Source organism: Microtus oregoni, unplaced genomic scaffold (assembly GCF_018167655.1).
Source record: "Microtus oregoni isolate MIOR12 unplaced genomic scaffold, Mior012 000095F_ref0000231, whole genome shotgun sequence".
Lineage (NCBI taxonomy): Eukaryota > Metazoa > Chordata > Mammalia > Rodentia > Cricetidae > Microtus > Microtus oregoni.
The window spans coordinates 446,666-467,019 of record NW_024544708.1 but is presented as its reverse complement, the minus strand read 5'-3'; the positions used below and the strand labels follow the sequence as shown (position 1 = coordinate 467,019).

At 37.1% G+C, this 20,354-nt stretch overlaps 1 pseudogene; it reads left to right on the top strand.

The window, feature by feature from the left end:
- The first annotated feature begins 4,936 nt into the window (after positions 1-4,936).
- LOC121442772 lies at positions 4,937-19,379 on the top strand (annotated as a pseudogene).
- Positions 19,380-20,354: the final 975 nt, after the last annotated feature.

The following is a 20,354-nucleotide window of genomic DNA, read 5'->3' as shown; positions in this document are numbered from 1 at the left end:
AACATTCTATCTCAAGGAGTCCAAATAATGTAAAGAGTAACTACAATTATATAATCTTCAACTCAGTCAAAGATCTGAGAAGGGAATAAACACTACTCAACAAACGAGATATATCCAAAATGTGCAACAATTGACAGAGACAACTGACTACCTGGGCAATCACCCAAAGTCTCATTTGCAATGCTGAGTCAACCAATTTTGGCTAAGGCCTAGCATAACTGACATACCATTATTAAAGGCAAGGAACTTTTCAAAACTATCTTACCCTGTCTTGGCAGGATATGACAGTCCTGTTTTATCCATTGATGCATGCTCTGTATCTCTGTCAGTGGTTGAGGTATGGGCATTTCTTTGCCCAAAGGCCAGTTCTGCCAAATAGAAAGGCTCCAGGTGGAGTGTCTTTGGTGCGCAACATTCTCTCGGGAATAGAGCGGTGTTGCTAGGAGCAATTGTGTCTCACTATCACAAAATTCTGAGTTAGATTTAAGGCCATTTTCTACAGCTCTTTGAAGAGGTTGAAGATTATCTATCTATACTGAGTATAATCTCTATATATCTAAAGAACCTGATTAGTCTGATTATAAATGACAAACTTAGATGACTATCTATATAATTCTCAATATCTATCTAACTTAAAGACTAAGACAATAAACAACTGTGTAACAAATGAGGATAATGACCTCCAAATATAAACACTGTACAAATATACATTGCAATATGGCAAATATATATCAATACACAAACATTATATAAGTATCTTAATCAGAGGTAGAAATGTACATTGCAATATGGTAAATATATACAATATATATATCAATACAATATATGTCAATACATAAAAATGTTTTAAACAGACATAGAAACATGCATGCATACAATAGTTAGTATAATTTAACTTTGTATCAATATACAAAAATTGATACCAATATATTTGTCTAAAAGCAGTAACTCACAATTATAAATCCATTATCACATCATTCCCTCTTTTTTTTTTCAAAATGATCCCTGAGCTTATAAAATTCCTCCCCCAACCTCCCAACCCCTAAATGATGTCCCTAAACCCAGGGGTAAACTTTACTGGGAGAGGGGACATCGTCCTCTAAAATTACTTCCAGCTGTCATGGGGGCGACGTTCTTTCTGGGGGATCCTGTGAAAGTAAAATGATGGTTAAATTTCAAGATCAATGTCTTTTAAAATTGCAAATAGTCTCTGAGTATTTTGTGGAGGTCTGGCCAGAATGTTGTACAAGATGTGCACCATTTCAGCTAACTAAGTTGGGATCGTCTTGTGCAGCTGGTATCCAAAACAGGTCTTGTAGTAGCACTATCAGTATCATGACGTCATATCAACCAGGTAGAGTTGTTGTTGTGGGGCCCCATCTTCTTCCTGGAAACTTCAAATGTCACTTCAGGAAAAACTCATTGTTCATTATGAAAAACTTAAACATTAATCATATAGACATACATATATATATTCAATGAAAGGCATGATAGATATATTCAATGAAAAGTATGATAGATATGGAGGAAAGCAAAGATGTTTTCTAAACCCATATTTCTTTCTGTCCCATATCATGGCTCTTGACATGAGACAGAAACTCCAGAAACTCTGGATTTTTCTCTTACTAACAGGCTTGGAATTGAAGAGGGACTGAGCCAGAGTCCAACTTCAAAACCAGCTCTATATATTTATAAAGAAATGTTTAATAAGACATATACATATATATATATATAAATTAATACTTACAAAATGTGTCCATCCATCAGTAATTAAATATTCAGGGTCCCTCAATTTCTTTGAAGATGAATATTTTCCTGCGGAGATAAGAAAAGAACCCTGCCTCCAACCTATCTGTATTTCTTACCATCAGTATGTTCGCCATCCTTGTGAATGAATTGCTATTTATCTTTTCCAAGTGGCTTCTTTTCTTCAAACCGAACCTTTATTAGTTTTGACGGTATCCACAATTTTTCCTCACCTGTGGAGATAAGAGTAAAACCCCTTCCCCAATGCAGCACATCTTCTGGCTTCCATTGTGAGGTCAGCACATCCTTGAAATAAACTGGTTGATTTAGTTCAGTAGACTTTTCCATTATCCAATGTCTTTCTGCAGCTGTTCCCTTCTCATTAGCATTGAGAAAATTCAAGGTTAACAAAGTATTATGTAACCTATTTCTGGGGGTGTTTTCCACTCCTTTCTGTTTGTTCAACATATCCTTTATAGTTCGATTTGATCTTTCTGTGACTGCTTGACCTGTAGGATTGTATGGTATACCTGTAACATGCTTGATATTGTAATAATCAAAAAACCGTTTCATTTTCCTAGAGACATAAGCAGGACCATTATCAGTCTTTTTTTGTGTAGGTATACCCATGATAGCCATGACTTCTAATAAATGAATGATTACTGAATCAGCTTTTTCTGAACTTAAAGCAGTTGCCCACTGAAAGCCTGAATAAGTGTCAATGGTGTGATGAACATATCTTAATTTGCCAAATTCTGCAAAGTGGAACACATCCATTAGCCAGATTTCATTCCTTTGGGTGCCCTTTGGATTAGCCCCTGCAGGCAGTGGCGTTTGGTTATAAAAAGAGCAAGTAGGGCATTTCTTTACAATCTCCTTAGCTTGTTGCCATGTAATTGAAATTTCTTTCTTCAAACCTTTGCTATTAACATGATGTTTTTTATGAAATTCAGAGGCTTGTAGCACACTACCAATCAATAATTGATCAATTTCTGCATTACTTGTGCTAGAGGACCTGGCAGACCCGTATGGGATCAGATGTGTGTTACTTCAGAATCAGAAATGGTTTTAGAATTAGACAGTGTCAATCCTTCTCTAAATCCAAGCACAATGTTAAAAGAAAAACTCAAAACTTCTGTCTCATATCAATAGCCTTCTGCTATGGGACAGAAAGAAGATAGATTTTAAAGGAACATTTTACTTTCCTTCATGCCCATTTTGTCTATATCTTATATTTCACTGAAAATATGTCTACATGAATAATGTTTACATTTTCAACAATGAACAGCTTCCAAGAAGAAGACATTGGAGCCCCACAATGTCTCTACCTGATTGATATGAAAGCATGATGCTAATAGCACTATGGGACCAACTTATGGGTACAAGCTGCAGATATGGTGCACCTTCTTACAACGTTCTGGCCACAATTCCAAATAAGAACTTCAGAACAACCCTATCAAATACCGTTTCACTTTTATAATATCCCATAGAAAGAACATTGCCCCCATGACATCTGGAAGCAATTCTAGAAGATGCCATTCCCTCTGCCAACAAAGTTTGTCTTCATGGTCAGGGACAACATTTAAGAGTTGATTATTACACATATAGGGTTGGGTGAAATTATGTATACCCAGAGATCTCAAAAAAAAGAGGGAAAATTGAATGGGATAATAGGTAGATTACTTACTCACACTAATAATAATAGTTTGTAATAGAAGGAATACTTGTGAACTATTTATGGATAATTTACATTGGTATAGAGTTTTTTATTGATACAAATTCAAATTATACTTATCATATAGAATATTTCTAATTTTGTTTAGAATGTTTGTAACACCTATGCAAAGTTATTTTGTCAGATTGTATCTATGCATGATTCTACCTGTTTAAAACATTTTTTATTGACACAATTTTATGAGATATTTATCATATTGCATTATATAATTCTACCTCTGATCAAGATACTTATACATGGTTTATATTTTGAGATCATTTTCCTGCTTTACTGCATAGCAGATTAAAGATTTTTTATATTCTGATAGGAAGTCTTAATCTTCAACATTGTAATGAGACTTTAGTTGGTTGCTCAGGCAGTCAGTTGTCTCTGTCATCTACACTTTTGCGGGCTGCTGGACTTCACTACCTGCCTACTCAAGTAATATTAATGCTCTTCTCAGGCCTTTGATGGGGTTGAAGATGAGATAATCATACTTACCATCCTCTTATGATCTAGCCAAGTCATTTCTACTACAAGACATGGATTCCTTAGGATAGAATGCTTCTCAAAACATTAGTATATCTTCCTTCCTTAGTATTGATTATGCTTGTAATTCTAACTTTATATTTGACATCTGTTTTTTGTATACATAGTTTTGTATTGAGTTTGGAATTCCTTTTTTTTTTTTTTTTGGTTTTTCGAGACAGGGTTTCTCTGTGGTTTTGGAGCCTGTCCTGGAACTAGCTCTTGTAAACCAGGCTGGTCTTGAACTCACAGAGATCCGCCTGCCTCTGCCTCCCGAGTGCTGGGATTAAAGGCATGTGCCACCACCACCCAGCCATGTTTGGAATTTCTTATTTAAGCACAAGGGTTAGGTATTGGGAGATCTTCTTCAGTCAATAGCCTGTAAGATACCAATCCACTTGGGCATGGTCTCCTACATTATAATTCGAACTGTAAACTGTGTGGTCACTTTCTTCAATTCAGTTCTTGATTCTGGCTGCTAGATTTATTGGATACAAGATCCATTGCGCTGGGGCTGGAGATATGGCTCAGTGGTTAAGAGCACTGACTGCTCTTCTAGAGGACCTGGGTTCAATTCCCAGCACCCACATGTTAGCTCACAACTGTATGAAGATCCAGTTGCAGGTTATCTGACACCTTCACACATAATAATAAGGTTAAATAAACCATAAAAATATTAAAAAAAAAAGATCCATTGCCCTTTAGGTGCACATCTGACCTATAAAAGCCCAAAATATTCTTACACTCTAACTTGGTATTTTCAAAAGTTAAAGATTCAATTAGTACTCACATAGGTCAGGGTCTGTCACTCTGACTTGTACAACCTTCAAAATTCATAATAAAAACATGAACTTAGTGTTTAATGGTGAATTTAGAATGAATGCAGCTATATTAAGTAAAATCAAACACTTCTCTCTCTCATGTGTGTGTGATCATAGGTTCGGAAACATGGGGAGATATGGTATACACCTTCAATTTTCTTTTGGAAAATATGTGTGGAATGCTTTTACTTAAATGTCATAAATGAGTTTGCCTTGGAAAGAGGAATTATTTTATTCAGCTACAAAATTAAGCAAATTTCAGCTATTCATTTTGTACTTTGTATAATTCACCCATGAACTGCTGTTTACCAAAGATTTTTTAACTGTCTTTTATTCAACTACTCTCCCTTCCTCTCCCCTCCCCCTTTCCCATGATCCACATGTTCCCAATTTACTAAGATCTTGTCTTTGTCATATATATCTCTTTGTTTCCATTTTGTTGTCTATGTTCTTTGTGAATTGTAGACTGGTTGTTCGGTTTTATATTTAAACGCCACTTAGGAGTGAGTACATTTATATTTTTCTTTCTGGGTCTGGGTTAACTCACTCTTATGTTTTCTAGATCCAAAAATTTGCCCATAAATTTGAAGATGTAATTGTCTTTATCCATGTTAATTTCTTTGTCCATTCTTCAGTGGAAGGGATGTTTTCAGGGTCTGGCTGTGAACAAATAATGTTGCTGTGAACATAGTTGACCACTTGTCCTTGTAGTATGCCTGAGCATCCATTAGGTACATATCCAAAGTGGTATTGCTGGGTTTTAAGATAGGTTGTTTCCTAATTTTCTTTCTTTATAATTTTTGGTTTTCCAAGACACGGTTTCTCTGTAGACATGGAGTCTGTCCTGGAACTAGCTCTTGTAGACCAGGCTGGCCTTGAAGTCAGAGGGACCTGGCTCTGCCTCCCAAGTGCAGGGATTAAAGGCATGCCTCACAACCAGGCAGTTGGCTTTCTAATTTTCTGAGAAAACACCATATCAAACTGGTTGACTCAGTTTGCACCCCCATCAGCAATGGAGGAGTGTTCCCTTAACCCCACATCCTCTCCAGCTTAAGTTGTCACCAATGTTTTTGATTTTGGCTATTATTACAGATATGAGGGAACTTCAGAGTTGTTCTGATTTTCATTTCTCTAATGGCTAAGGAGTTTGGAAATATCACTAAGTGTCTCTCAGTAATTTAAGATTCCTATGTTGAAAGTTCTTTATGTCTGTACTCCATTTAATATTGGATTATTTGTTCTTTTGATGACTATTTCTTTTATTTCTTTGTATGTTTTAAAGATCAGTCCTCTGTCCAATGTGGGGTAGGTGAAGATCTTTTCACATACTATAGGCTGCCTTTTATGTATTTCTGATCATGTCTTTGGTTCACAGAAACTTTTGTTTCAGAAGGTCTCATTTATTAATTATTTCTCTCAATGTCTGTGCTACTGGTGTTATAATTTGAAAGTGGTCTCTTTTGCCAGTGTGTTCAAGTATACTTTCTATGTCTTTTATGTGGTTTAGTGTGTTTGGCTTTCTGTTATGGTCTTTGATCCATTTGGACTTGAGTTTTATTCATGATGATAGATGCGGATCTTTCATTCTTCCCCACATTGGTAATCAGTTATGCCAGCACCAAGTTGAATATGCTTTCTTTTTCCATCATATATTTTTTGGTTCTTTGACAAAATTAAGGTGTAGTAGGTGAGTGGATTGATATCCAATTCTTAGAATCAGTTCCATTGGTCCTCCTGTCTGTTTTTGTGCCAATACCAGGCTCTTTTCAGTACTGTAGCTCTGTAGTAGACTGAAGTCAGGGAATGTGATGACTCCAGAAATTATTTTTTGTATACACTTGTTTTGGATATCCTGCATTTTTTTTTTTTGCTTCTCAATATGAAGTTGAGAAGCAATTTGAATCTCTCTTTACTATATATCTCCCTCTTTTTTTCTGACCACATGAGCTTTTAAACTACTAAGCAATATGGGCAGGATTAAAGCCGTGGCTTTGGCGGCTAGATCCAGTCTTAGCTTTCAGCTTCATGGTGGAAGTACCAGCTGTAGCCATGTTTATTGCCACAAGTCTATGGCGTTTCAAGGTCCCTGCCAGCAAGCAAGCTGCAGCATTCTGCTCCCAGACCACACTCAGTCAACTGCCTGCCTGAAAGACTCAGAGTCTGCCCTGGCAGGACAGCCCAGAAGGGGGTATTTTAAAATGGCACTTTTGCCGGGCAGTTGTCCACATGGGCACCATTCAGTTAAAGGAGCTGTGGGCACTTTTTTCCTGCTACTGCTGAAAACAAACAAGCATTCAGTTGGCTTTTATCAACACCATTTAAGTGTTTCTTGGCAGGACCTCTTAAGAGCTGCAGGGTTTTGCAGCTAAAGCTTAGTCAGGAAGCCTTTCTTAGATGAGAGTGCTTGCTTGCCTCTAGCAAGCAGAGCAGAATGAGAAATTGCTGCTACCAAAAAAACATGCTTTACTCTATTCTTTCCCAAGCTTTCCCAGGCATTATGTGGAAGCAGTTGTGCACATGGGCACCATTCTGTTGAATGAGCTGCGGGCCGCTTCCTGCCACCCAGCTCCCGGCTGCCTGGCTAGCTTATGCCCCAAAATAACAACACAAAAATTGTATAAAATAAAACACTGCTTGGCCCATTATATCTAGCCTCTTCTAGGCTAATTGTCACATATTAATTTAGCCCATTTCTAATCTGTGTAGCACCACGAGGTGCGCTTATCGGGAAAGATTCTGCATGTCTGCCCTGGTGGCAGGCTGCATCACATCTTCCCCGGACGGAAGAGGAAATGACGTCTGCTTCACTCCCCTCTTCCTCCCGGCATTCTGTCTACTTCACCCACATAAGGGCTGGCCTATCAAATGGGCCAAGGCAGTTTTTTGATTAAACAATGACCTTCCTCCTCCTACCAAAAATTCCATGCATCAATATCTCTACAGTAGGTGTTATTTTATGCCTTTCAAGAGTACAGGGGTTCTGTAAAGGCCTTACCACACTGATTTCACTCATAAGGTTTCTTTCTAGTGTGCATTCTTTTATGAATGTGAAGACTAGTTTCATATTCAAAGGTCTTAACACACGGATTGCATTCACAGGGTTTCTATCCAGTATGTGATCTTTTATGCCTTTGAAGTTGACTATGATGTGCAAAATCCTTGCCACACTGATTGCATTCATAGGGTTTCTCTCCAGTGTGTATTGTTTTATGTATTTGAAGACCACTAAGTTGGGTAAATGCCTTACCACACTGATGGCATTCATAGGGTTTCTCTCCAGTATGTGTTCTTTTATGCAATTGAATATAATAGTGATATGCAAAGGCCTTACCACACTGATTACATTCATAGGGTTTCTCTCTAGTATGTGTTCTTTTATGCAATTTAGGATGATCATGACGTGCAAAGGCCTTACCACACTGATTACATTCATGGGGTTTCTCTCCAATATGTGTTCTTTTATGCTTTTGAAGAGCACTGTTGTCAGCAAAGGCCTTAGCACAGTGATTACATTCATAGGGTTTTTCTCCAGTATGTGTTCTTTTATGTTTTTGAAGAGCACTGTTGTCAACAAAGGCCTTAGCACACTGATTACATTCATAAGGTTTCTCTCCGGTATGTGTTCCTTTATGAGTTTGAAGAACACTGTATTGAGTAAAGTCTTTACCACACTTATTATATTCATAGGTTTTCTCTCCAGTATGTGTTCTTTTATGCCTTTGAAGATAATTGGGATGAACAAAGGTTTTATCACATTGCTTAATTTTAGAGCATTTTTCTCCGATATGTGTTTTTTCATTCCTTAGAAGATGAGTGTTATAAGACACGGCTTTAGCACACACAGAATATATGGAAAACGTTGCTCCAGTTTGATTTCTTTCAATTCTGCAAGGATAATTTACACATGTAAAAGTTTCACCCCATTCAATGCACTGTAAAACCTCATATCTATATGAATTAACTTCATATTTTTTCCAATTGTAAAAAAGGTATCAAACATTACGGTTTTATAACTTTGTTTTAAATCATGTTTTGTTCACCCATTAGGGGTCATTTTGCATCTCAGAAAATATTTGTGATGATAATTGCCTTTGTGCCATGGTTTACTTTTTCATCTATACCTATATTTTTCTATTATATTTTTTTACAATTTTGAAGAGAACTGCATACACTGAGTGCTTTACCAACTTTACTACATTTATAAATTTTTCTATATTGTGAATCATTATACATTTGCTAAGTGAGCTAAGACACCTAAAAGTATTTGCACAGACCTAGAACTCATCGTGGTTTTTTCGTAATGTGAGTTTATGTATTAACAATGATGTTAGCAAATGAATTAATTTTGTATTCTTGGATCAAATTCAACAAGTATACTCTACATAGGAACTACATTTTATCTTCTCAATTGTTCTTAAGGAGAGGTATGCTAAATATTTCCATATGCCTATGCTCATACTCTTGTGTCAAGAGTAACATATGATATTTATAGGAAAGGAAGAATAGTCAATAAAAGATTTCCACATTGAATCCTCACGATTTGACTTTCTGTTCCTCACAGACTTGTGGTATAGATATTAAGGTTTCGCCACAACATCTGCCCCTTGATCCTTGACTCCAACAGCTGCTTTCATTAAACTTAAAACAGTCACAAAAACTATATGAGTAATACAAGACTTACCATGGGCTATTGATTTAGTAGAAAGTTTTGCAGCTATATTCATCATCACTGAAATGTGTATTCATTTTCTGTCATGAGTAACAAGAAACAAATGGACTGGCAGATGTATAATATAGCTCTCATGGTTAATGGTAAAATCTGTTTAATCATTGCTTCCTTGATTTTTTCTTAAATGAATGCCTTGCAAATGCAATTCACATACAGGAAATTGCGCTATATGGATTTGTGAGAATTTAATAACCCTCAATTCATTTAAGCCTGTTCTTATTTACACTGTTGTTTTGTTTAAAAGTGTCATAACACATTACAAACTCATCAGAGGCACATTGTTATAAACTTGCATAAGAAAATTACCTTGCATGCCTTCTACACCATTGACAATGTTCTTCAGTGTTATGGTCTTCCCAAATGTATCCTAAAATACAGTACCAGAATATGTATGTTATATTATTTATCATTGTGAAATAATTAGCTTATTATCCTAAGAACTATGACTGTGTTATTCACCTCATTCTCTTTCTTTCTAAATCAAATTACAGAACAAAATCATACACCAAGGAAAATTTGTCTCCATATTTTGAAACATGAAAGAAATTTATTTTTACCAATAGTAGTGAGGTTCCTGTAGGTCTCCAGCATCACATCTTTGTAGAGATTCTTCTGGGAAGCATCCAGCAAATCCCACTCTTCCTTAGTGAAGTTGATATGCACATCATCATAGGTCACTGCCTTCAAAAATATACCACACGTGTGTACAATGTAAGCATGACAGTGGCAACATTGCAATGCATACTTCTTTGAAAGTATAGTTGTATGATTCTGGTGTTATCTACTTATTCCATGACATAGACAGTCACTTTAGAATGAAATTTAAAAGGAGAGTAAATTTTATTTCTGTACCCTTTGTACCACCTTATAAGAGAAATATCTATTCATAGGGAGAGAAAAACAGAAAAGATCAACAGTACATTGTATGCATGAGAACATTGTATGAAAAATTACTGAGTACAGAAAGTTAAAAAATAGACAAACTGGGTGTATTGAAGTATTGTGCCTCTAAACACAACACTCAGAAAACAGAGGTGGGAATGTTTGTCTCTGAGTTGAATGCCAGTGAAGTCTAAGCAATCAGGTCCAGGAGAGGTGGAAATACACATTGAGACCCTGTTTCCATTGCAAACTGAAATGATACAAACAATGGGATAGTAGGAACTGAAAGAGTTTTCTGGAACTTCCCACAAAGAATTGTTTTCACTCCAGTTAATCACTCAGAATACTCAGGCAGTATTGATGTTATGAATACATGTCATCTTTGCAATCAGAGTGATGCCCTCTGTCAATTTTTAAAATTTTAGAAATTATGAAGCTCAGCACAGCAGCATATACTTGACATAAAAAATACCTACATTCTAGCACCATCATCCAATAACATAAAAACAAATAGAGCTAGGAATGATGCCTCCCATTAGTTACAGGAATTGAGAGCCATACAGTTACTCATATAAGCAAACGAAACAATTAAAACAGCAGGTTACCAAACTCCTGAGGACTGAATAACAACTGTTTCTGCTATATTTTATGTGATTTAGAGATCAAGCCTATAATGATGTTGAAAGCATTTCAGTATAAGTAGGAAGCTGGCTGATTAATGTCAAGCACAACACAGTAGATTTAAATGTCAGGAAATTACTTGAGGGTTTTGAGATTCATTGGATACAATGAGGAATTTCATATAGAAGAGCTTCTTCTCCTACTAAAGATCCACAGAAAATTGAAAGAAAACCACTATGGAGAGAAACTTGTTCAAATACATGATCTTTTCTGGGAGGTTGTTCATTCAGTCAAATACATTGTGAACCTGGTTACTATTAGTTCATGGTCAACAATGGAAAAAATTCATTTAGTCATTTCATTGATTCCCATTTAATGTTGCTTGAAGAAGGATGCTTTAAAGAAATACAACACCAGCTAGAATTGAGAAATAAATGTATACTTATTTAGGGATGGACTCTTAAATCAGAATCTTATGCTTGAACAGAGATCAGAATCTGAATCACACAGTCAGAAAAGAGGCCAAACTCATGCTCTACATTGACAAGTATAGTATAAGATGTCACGCCCCAATGGGCGGGAAACCACTGGCTGTAATTCTTTCCAAAGCCTCTCCCCCTTTTGTATAAATAAGAGAGTTCTTTTTTTTTGTTTTTTTTTTCAAAATAAGAGAGTTCTAAGCCCAATACAAAATTATATACAATAAGAACAATATATTCAACAATTTTCCCACGCTAACTAGTTTAATAAATAATTTGGACAACTTATGAGAGGAAAGTAACAACAACTATCTAGTTTTCAACACCATTGAATATGAGAAGGGAAATATTACTTGAGTAAGCAGGAAGTGCAATCAAGCAACTTTTCAAAATGTGCAACAGGGCTGGAGAGATGGCTCAGAGGTTAAGAGCACTGACAGCACTTCCAGAGGTCCTGAGTTCAATTCCCAGCAACCACGTGGTGGCTCAGAGTCATCTATGATGAGATCTGGTGCCCTCTTCTGGCAAGCATATGTGGAAGGAATGTTGTATACATAATAAATAAATAAATCTTAAAAAAAAAAAAAACCAAAATGGCAAGCAGGCGGTGGTGGCGCAAGCCTTTAATCCCAGCACTTGGAAGGCAGAGGCAGGTGTATCTCTGTGAGTTCGAGACCAGCCTGGTCTACAAGAGCTAGTTCCAGGACAGGCTCCAAAACCACAGAGAAACCCTGTCTTGAAAAACCAAAAAAATAAAAAAAATAAAATTTCCCATCCAACCCACAATCCTATACCAATTATCACCAACCCCTAAATGATGTTCCTAACCCTGAGTACAAACTTTGTTGGGAGAGGAGAGGAAGTTTTTAGAATTACTTCCAGCCGGGTGATGGTGGCATAGCCTTAAATCCCAGCACTCGGGAGGCAGAGGCAGGCGGATCTCTGTGGGTACGAGACCAGCCTGGTCTACAGAGTGAGTTCCAGGTTAGGTTCCAAAGACAAGAGAAACCCTGTCTTGGAAAACCAAAAAAGAATTACTTCCAACTGTCATGGTGGCGATGTTCTTTCTTTAGGATCCTGTGAAAGTAAAATGATGGTTAAATTCCAAGATTACTGTCTGGTATAATTCCAAATAGTCTGACTATTTGGTAAGGATTTTCTGAGCTTCCTATAAGAAGGTCAATCCAGAACATTGAAAAAAGTGTACCATTTCAGCTAACTAAGATGGAACCATCTTGAGCATCTGGTACTCAAAACAGATCTTATAGCAGTGCTATTATCATCTTGATGTAATGATATCAACCAGGTTGACTTGCTGTGGGGCCCCATCTTCTTCCTGAAAATTTAAAAATTACTGCAGGAAAATCCATTGTTCATTGTGGAAAACTTATTATTTATATAGACATATACAGACATACATATTCAATGGCATGTACAATAGAGACAAAAATAGATATTAAGAGAAGTGAAAATTTTTTCTAATTTTAAAAGTAACTACTTATTTATACATTTTACATTGATATAGATATGGATGCTTCCTTTTGATACAAACTTGACATTATTTTTGTTAAAACATACTGTCTATGATGTTATATTCATACTGAAGATATTTTACTTAATACTACTCACTTAAACATGCAATGAAAATTTCTAGCCCTCGAAAGTTTTATTATAAACAAATTAGGATATAAAGTACTGTAGGTGAGTAGTTTGTTACTTATTATAATTGAAATTATACTCAATTTAGGTATGTTTTCAACATTATACAGAATTTTATTAGATGATTCAAATGAACATACTTTAGAGAAAATGTTTGCTGAAGTAAAGCAAACTTTGTCTCCTTGGGGATTAAAAATATACAGAATATTCTGAAAATATACAAAAAGGAGATTCTATTAATTATTCAGCATGTAAAATACTTTTACAAAAATTTGAGCCCTAAATTTAAAAATTAGGAGAGATTATTTGTGGAATCTTAATAATTTTCTGAAATTGCTGCAAGGCATTTACCATCTATAGTCCACTATTTGGGAAAAAAATTCAAACCAGTAATTAGAAACAAACTATAAAAGGTGACAAAGATTTAAATAGTCAAAGAGAATTATCATCTAAAGCAGAGAAAAAATTGGCTTAGTGGAAATAAAATTATAGGACGCACATACGGATGGTTTGGATCTGAAGTTTGGTTATATTCAAGACATTTTTCTTGATACAGGGTTTCTCTGTAGCCTTGGATCACATACTGGAAGTAGCTCTTGTAGACCAGGCTGGCCTCACACTCCACTTTCCTCTGCCTTCCAAGTGTTGGGATTAAACACATGAGCCACCACCTCATGGTCTTCATTCTAGGCATTTTAACCGCTATGCATTCCCCTATAGGAATTTTACTGCAGAGGAAAGATACTATTTTAAAATCAATATTTTTACCATATAAACAGACAAAAAGCTATAAAGATATGTGGAAAAAATCTGCATTGATATTAAAAAGAAAATTGAAACTTCATCTATTAGCAAGAATTGAGGGGCTGGAGAGATGGCTCAGAGGTTAAGAGCACTGACTACCCTTCCAGAGGTCCTGAGTTCAATTCCCAGCAACCACATGGTGGCTCACAGCCAACTATAATGTGATCTGGTGCCCTCTTCTGGCCTGCAGGCATACATGGAAGAATGTTGTATACATAATAAATAAATACATCTTTAAAAAAAAAAAGAATTGACCAAGGTTAAATTATAGACTGTTTTACTAATGTTAAAATTGAATCATAATGGACAGCAAGTAAACACTGGCAAAGTGCTTGCAGTGATTTCTTGGGAGAGATTAACAACAAATATCTCTTTTGCCATAATATTAATAATCATAATGATCATCCTGAGTCATTTCAGACTTAAGGAAGCCCTTTGAGTTCAAGCATGCCTGCTGTACTTCTTCCAGTAAACTTGAGGGCTGTGAATAACATCTGCGTTAGCCAACAGAAAAAGCATTTTGCCCAGCTGAAAGAGTGCATTTTTTTCTATTAAGATTTGGGCTAGTGTTGGCCAGCCAAGGGCACTCCTTGTTAATGATTAGAAGCTGCTTAGCTGAATCAGATAATGCACAGGTTTGAGCTGCCTCCAAGCACAGTGCAGGGAGGTGGGGAGCTGGCTGTACTGCTTTTTGATCTGCCTTTTGGCTATATTTAGTATATATGCTGGCTGAGAAATAAACTCAGGCTGTTTTCCATTGACCTTTCATCCTCTAGGTCTAATGTATGATTCTGTATTCATTTCTCTTAATCTAACTTTTCCTAAGACTCAGCATCCCCTCCAAGGGAAGCCATAGGTGAATTTTGCTAGACTGATTAAATGGGGTATCCTGTCCCTGTAAGTCCTCAGACTGAATGCTGTTTCTACAAACACTCAATCCTCAGCTCCTCTCTCGTACCACCTTATATTCCTCTCTGTGTCCAGACATGTCACTTCCTATCTGCAACTCCTTAGTGATAGGATTAAAGAAATGAGACACCAGCATTTGACTCTACAACAAACTAGTGTGACTACTGGGATTAAAGCTATGTGTCAGCCTTGCCTGTGGTGTAAGGCTGGCCATGGCATCTGTTTTACTTCATGATCTTCAGGCAAGCTTTATTATTAAAATATAAATGAAAAAATAAAATTAAATAATTAGAAGCAAGCATCTGAGATCAAGAAGAGAAATGTAGAACTGTTTATCACCAAAGAGTATAAGAAATATTCTGAGTACAAATTGATGAAGGTCCATCATTTTCAAAGACAGTGCATGATTTGATTAAATTATAGTTCACAAAATCAGCAATATAGATGACACTATTGACAAACCAAGAGACAAACACAAATATATAAACATATACATATATATGTTTCTTTTTTTGGTTTTTTGAGACAGTGTTTCTCTCATATATATGTTTCTTAAAGTAGAATTATATATATATATATATGTGTGTGTGTGTGTGTGTGTGTGTTTCTTAAAGAAGTACTGTAAGATGCAAAGCAAAATCAATTCCTGAGAAATCACTGGCCATCATGCATCCTGTACACTACTGTTCCCTCCTTTTTTTTTTTTTTGTTTTTGTTTTTCGAGTAGAGACAGGGTTTCTCTGTGGTTTTGGAGTCTGTCCTGGAACTAACTCTTGTAGACCAGGCTGGTCTCGAACTCACAGAGATCTGCCTGCCTCTGCCTCCCGAGTGCTGGGATTAAAGGCGTGCACCACCACTGCCCGGCTCCTGTTCTCTCCTTTACCAATAATAGAAAATGGGTTTGGTGAAAAGGACTGTTTCACCAAAATTTACAATATTCTCTTGAAGATGTTTTTACTTTACAGAAAATAGTTTTGATTACTGAAAGCATCTCATTCTCTAATGATGAGGAAAATGGTGTCTGTTAGGATCACTACCATGTGGTTTCCTACAATTAGTGATTGAATCCAAGTCTGCACCACAGTGAGGAAATGAAATCTTTTTAAATGGAATTTCAAGAGAACAAATGTTTAAAGAATCAGTGTACGTGTAAAGCAACTTGCTTTATTCCAACTACTCTATAAGTCCCAAGCACTTTTGAAAATAAGGTTACTGATATTTTTGTGTGTTTGTGCATGACAGAGAATATCATACACACACACAGACACATACACACTCACACACACAAAGAGGTGACATACAGGAAGGAAGGTTGCTGAATTGGGAATATTAGAGATTTGTTAACTGTAGGCCCATATTTCTGTATGGTGTAGCAGCCAAGCATAAAAGCCATAGGCCTGGTATGAGCTGACCACGTAGCTTATCAGACAAGCTGTCTCTGTGTAACAATAGCAAGACTGTTTAGTTCCTTTCTTCTTTTGTTAGAAATGTAGATCTCCTGAGGAGAGGTGTTGGCTGAAACTTGTCAGGATGTTTGGTGCCTATTTCTTGGAAATTTGGAGGAAGTCTATTTTTTTGTTTGTTTGTTTTTCAAGACAGGGTTTCTCTGTGGTTTTGGTTCCTGTCCTGAAACTAGCTCTTGTAGACCAGGCTGGTCTCAAACCCACAAAGATCCCCCTGTCCCTGCCTCCCAAGTGCTGGGATTAAAGGCATGCACCAATACCTCCTGGCTTGGAGGAAGTCTTATAGAGATGCTAATTCATGGCCTGCTAGACACCTAGTGTACACTTAGGTGAGGACCTGACTAAAAGCCCATTCACCTGGTTGCCTAGGAGACAGCCTAATGTGTTTTCCCACTCAATAAGGTGTTTGGATAATAAACAAAAAGAGATCTTCAAGAGATCTTGCCCTACAAGTATGACCCTAAATTGCGTCTGATCATTCTTCGTGACTCCATTCCAGTCCAGTTAGGGAAAATAATTATCTGTGTTGGACCCACATGGGCTTCAACAATTAATCTATCAACTAGCATGTAGGTATCTGAATTCAGGTCATACACAAAAAGAATATGTGCTGAGCCACATGCCCAGACACAAAAAAGCTTTTATCCAGTATGTCAAGTCTTTCTAAGATTAAAAAAACAGGAAAAACAAAACATAAAAAAGAAAAAGACCCTTATGAAGACGATCTATAAAAATTATGATTTTGTGTATGATAAGTTTTTACCATTAAATGAATACAAATAGCTTAGCCCAACAATTTATAACTGGACAACTGATAACAAACCAATATTCACAGTGGAAACACTCAGAAAGCTCAAGGGATTATGTATTGATTATACCAACACTTAAGTAGCAAAGATTCAAACATGAAGATAGCAACAACTGGAAAACATAGAAATGCCAGGAAATGGAAAGAAGCAGGCATCAAAGATGAATAAAAGCAGTCTTTTAACATAAACTTTCCAAAAAACAATAATGACCTGATAAAATTAGAAATTTTCTGAATAAAATTGATGAAGGTCCATTATTTTAAAGATAACCAATAATATATTTAGATTACAGTCAGATTACAGAAAAGGTAGTATAAAAAATCATGTATAATGACTTCTATACTTTCCACAATTATACATAAATAAAAAAATGTGCACAATTTTTGTGAAAGAATTAAGGGGAAGGATATAAAAAGGCAAAAGCAGATGCAGAAATATATAGTCAACTTTTAATCAAAAGACCAAAGAAAACTTAGGCAAGGAAAAGTGTGATCTTGACCAATGTTACCCAGCTACCTTTGATTATATGTGTACAGAAATTAAATAAACACAAACTGCACAACTTTCCGAGAGTTATCTCAAAGTAACACTTAAACTGTTGTTTCTGGCTGGGTGGTGGTGGCACACACCTTTAATCCCAGCACTCTGGAGGCGGAGACAGGCAGATCTCTGTGAGTTTGTGGCCAGCCTGGTCTATAGAGCTAGTTCCAGGACATGCTCCAAAGCCACAGAGAAACACTATCTCAAAAAAAAAAACCCAAAAAAACAAAAACCTGTTGTTTCTGACCTCCAATTACTGATATGTCTTCCAAAGACAGAAACCTCATGATATAGTTGCTCTCTTTGCAAACAGAGATCTCTTGTGATGGCTCTCCAGACCCTTGTGCTTTCTTCTGGTTTCAGATAAATGCTGCTCCATTGATACCCAATCCCAAACAACCTAGAAAAATGATTTAAGGAGCAGTGGGGGAAGCAGGTGGTTGGAGATTCGTGCCTGATCAGTGGCTCGGGGCCTTTGGGGAGCCTGAGAGGGAGAGAGCCAGTGGTGCAGGGGACCATGGGAACAACCTTCCCAAAGAGCAGTGATCCTGTGCCCCCTCTGCAGGTTCTGGGCACACCTGGGGAGTCCCTGGCAGCCAGAAGCAGGAAGAAGAGCCAGTACTACTTAAGGTGAACCCCAGGGATAGCATCATTGAGGGCCCAGACCTAGATGTGATCAAAGCTTCAGGGAGTCAGGGAGATAGAGGAAGAGGATGAGAAGTTAAAAGAGCTACAAAATGAGGTAGAGAAGCAGATGAATAAGAATTCAACCCCAAAATAAGAGTACAACCCCTGGTAATGCTGGCTCAGTGATCACATCTCTTGAGGAAAAGATGGAGGCTGATGCCAGTTCCATCTATGTTAGCAATGTGGACTATGGTGCAACAGCAGAAGAGCTGGAAGCTCATTTTCATGGATGTGGTTCAGCCAACCATGTTACTATGGTCTGTGCCAAATTCAGTGGTCTTTCCAAAGGGTTTGCCTATGTAGAATTCTTAGACAAAGAGTCAGTGAGGAATTCCCTGGCTTTAGATGATTCCCCATTTAGAGGGAGACAGATTAAGGTGATTCCCATCAGCACAACAGATGGGTTTCCAATGTGCCCAATACCATGCACGTACTTCCAATTACAGCAGCTCCCAGTCTTGATTCTGGGATCAAAAAAAAAAAAAAGAGTTAAAAGAAAAGAAAGAAAAACAGAAGATGGAAAAATATTTTTTTAAAAAAGATATACTGTGGAAGGGGGAGAATCCCATAACTAACTGAAGAGGGACCTACACTGTGTAGTAGGTCAGGCCCAGGGACTGGGGCAGTGGTGACATGTTCCCTCTGGAGATTCAATATAGACACTTCTCAAATGTGCAACGTGCTCCCTGTTTGCCTGATCCAAATCATTCTTTTTGGGCCTGCTCAAGGGTAGGTGGGCATGGGTGGTAGGAGGGCATTGTTTCAACCAGAGCTCTGGAAGGGCACCAATCTGTTCAGCTTTTTTCCTTCCCTCATCTTCTCTCTGCCTTTTGCAGACCCTGCCTGCCTTCTCCTGTCCTTTCAGTTCTAGGCAAAGTCGGCCTTTCTTTCCTACGGTCTCCTGCTCCTCCAGATTGTCTGGTGAACTATTGTTTGCTTTTTTGTTTATTTGTCTGTCTTGAGTGTCTTTCTTTGCAGGTTTCTGTAGCAGAAAGAACTCACTCCAGTGGATTCAGAGTGAATTACACTTACCCTTGGGAAATACACTACTTTGTTTCGGGAAGTTTTGCAGTGTATTTTTGTTGTTGTTGTTCAAGGAGGAGGAAGCTGGATTTTGTTTATTTTTTTAAACTCATTTAAAAGGAACGGGGTTTAGGCCAGGTGGTGGTGGTGCACGCCTTTAATCCCAGCACGTGGGAGGCAGAGACAGGCGGATCTCTCTGAGTTCGAGACCATCCTGGTCTACAAGAGTTAGCTCCAGGACAGGCTCCAACACCACAGAAAAACTCTGTCTTGAACAACCAAAAAAAAAAAAAAAAAAAAAAAAAGGATGGGTTTTTTTTAAAAAAAAAACTGTGTCATAAATAAACTTCTTTATGGAAAGAAAGAAATATGATTTAAAATTTATTTTTTCTCCTATTGTCCAAGATGTGAATTATGCTCTATCTACCTGCCCAACACAATGCACTCCTGAGAAATGTCTGCAGATCACAAACTCCTTTGTCCCCTGGAACTAAGCTTCACTGGATCATACCTTTGCAGCTAGTGGCAGGATTACATTAAAAGCATTCTAATCATGCATCGCTAGATTAGAATGGATCGCTAGATTAGAATTGGATTAAAGGCATGCATCACCACTACCCAGAAAATACATAATTTTAATACTGTGAATTGGTACAGTCACTTAAGTACTTTGAAGGTGTAATATAGAGGACACTCAAGGTTTCCCAGGAAAGCAACAAAGAGGGATCAAAGCCACCTGAGTCAACATAACAGAAGTTGTCTCAGAAGCAGTATTTCTATCGGGACAGAAATGCAGCTCTTCTAGAATTAATATGCCTTCCCACTGAGAAATCACATCATACACTTAGGAGATTAATAAATTAAGTATCTTTAATGATGTTATGCATTGATCTCTGTCCAATGCTCAAGGGACAGAAATTAAATAGATTTTTGCATTCAA